The following is a 2588-nucleotide window of genomic DNA, read 5'->3' as shown; positions in this document are numbered from 1 at the left end:
AAAGACAGCGACGAAAAGGAACGTAAGTCGATCAAAACATTCATTATTGATAAGGAGCTGCCTGTCAAAGAGATTTGTACATCACAGACCAGCATACAGTAACAAAATGGGATCATAGAGACCTATACATGCAGTAACAAGATGTTTGACATTGTTGTATGTACGGTACTCTCACAGCTGGAAAACTTTTTAGCAATGTCTGTCAGTATGGCGGTATGTTTCTCAGTAGATATGTTGTTGTTGCATGTGAAAATGGTTTCCCAGCGCACCTAGAAACATGTAAAAAAGCCACTGAAAACTATTACAAATATCCATAGATGTGATATGGATAACTATCCTGTGATCCATATGACATTAAACATGACATTTATAATGCTCTTGCAACGCAAAGTCAGAGGGTGCATAAAAATGTTTTTGTTGACACATCTCCTGTTGTATCGTGTCCTATAATTTTAAATAAAAAATGCTTAATTTGTTTACTGTGATTTTTTAAACGTTTTACCTGCTCAACATTAAGCAAATTTTAAAAATATAAAATCCGTGTAGCTTTAAAGATCCAACACATAAAAAGACTTCAGAATGATGATTAATGAAAAGAAAAACAGGCAATTTCCAAATGTTTTGGGTCATCAGTTGCTTTCTGTTTTTTTGGTAAAATTTTTTATGATTTTTGACTTGTGGTCAGGGGCCTAGTAGATATCTACATACATATATGTACCACCCCACTACACACTTTTGAAACCCATGTGATAGAACAACAGTAAAAACCGTAAATGTGTTATAAGAAGTTTATTTTTTATTTTTTGTATACGATACAAGCACTTTTTTTGTATAATGCACAAGAAATTGAAGCAGTAGGCATTTCAAGAGCAGATAGACGTATGTGGAGCATCAATTTTTTTAAACGCTTCAGGCCACAAAGCTCTGCAATGTTCAGAGAAGAATTATTCTGCAGCGTCTAAAATGTTCTCTGCATATTGAACAGGAACACCTGAGCACTGAACCAACACAAATCTGTTTCTGTGCAGCTTCCCCTCATATTCACATCGGGGTTTCCGGGCACCTTTAGTCAACGTACAAACGACGACACTGAACTGTCTTTTACTTTTCGTCAGATGACTTTNTTCTCTGAACGTCATGAGTAAAATGAAATGATAGGTAAATCAGTCAGATATGGAGTTGTCTCTAGAAGAGACCTCCAACATAAAGTTGCTGCACAGCAGATGCAGTTAGTTGGGAATCACTTCTTATAAAGGGAATTAAAGCTACTTCTGCCTCTTATTTCTCTTTGCAGAAAACTGATGCACACATCAGTAAAAATGAATTAAAACCAATGTTTATTTTGCCTTCTGTTATCTATTCCCACCTTAAACCTAGGCTCATTTTATTTGCAGAGGTACACCGGTAGAAAGGCATGGAAGATAACATTGAGTGACTGTTGTGAAAAAGAGTCATGCTTTATCGCATCATAATCCATACAGAAATGCACAGCCTCTAATTTTACATTGTTTATCAGATACATCCTGCATAATAACAGCTAAGTGTCCAAAAAGAAAATCAAGCATCACGTTGGATTGCACCATCTAGGAAGAGGAAAGTCCTTAAAGTCTGCCTCATCTCTTTTGCATAATTTAATCGGAAAAACGAGCAAAGAGCAATCTAGGTTAAAACCCCTTATGAAAACTTGTTTGATTTTAATCTGATGAATTTGCCTGTGCCACCAGATCTGAACAGTATAAAATGTGCTTAATGCGGCACGCTGCATCACCCGAGGGCGATTCTCCCTGAAGACCTGCAGCAGCTGGAGCCTTTGAGAACCCACTCCTGCTTTAGCAACACTGATCATCCAACAACCTGAATAACAATTCCTTACGTGGACGAGAACAAAGGTAGCAAAATTATATCTTATTTCTACTTCTGGACAGACTGTGGTGGCATCACTGTGCTTGATGAAGAGATAATTAGAAATTGTCTGCTATTATAAAGAAATCACTGTGTGTTGTAATCTGAGTATTGTTCTTGCTTTTTCTAAAAGCTATTTCCAACATCAACCTTATTGGTTTAGTTTGTTGACTGTCTAATAAGTGTTTAGATGGACTTACTATTTCATGAACACCAGATTATCATTGATAAGAGTGTTTCAGAACAAGTCAACTGACCAGTTAAATAATTTATTAATACATTTAACTTATTTGTGTGGAGGAATTACATACTTAAAAAGACAGCCTGCCTCTTCTATATGAATTTACTGAATGTACAATGAAAAACTTGTGACAAAGGGGGGAAAATGCTACCTTATTGACATTGTGGGCTGAATTATGAAAAAATGCTAAAAAAATAAAACAAGTCTCCTCTCACTCTTGAGACAGAGTCAAGCTGAAAAAATTTGAAAATTATGAAACTGTTATTCATGTCGTTTTTTACTTCATCAGGAAATGATGAGGAACGTGCTTCTTTGTTTGCTGATTGTTCTGCTCTGCATGGCTGCTGTGTTTAAGGAGACCAAAGGACAAACCTACGAAGACTTCAACAAAAAGCACAAAGACTTCAAAAACAAGCACATCATCAATGAAGTTGCAAAAGATAAA

Source organism: Poecilia formosa, unplaced genomic scaffold, assembly GCF_000485575.1.
Source record: "Poecilia formosa unplaced genomic scaffold, Poecilia_formosa-5.1.2 Scaffold1242, whole genome shotgun sequence".
Taxonomy (NCBI): domain Eukaryota; kingdom Metazoa; phylum Chordata; class Actinopteri; order Cyprinodontiformes; family Poeciliidae; genus Poecilia; species Poecilia formosa.
Note: the sequence above shows the minus strand (reverse complement) of the source record.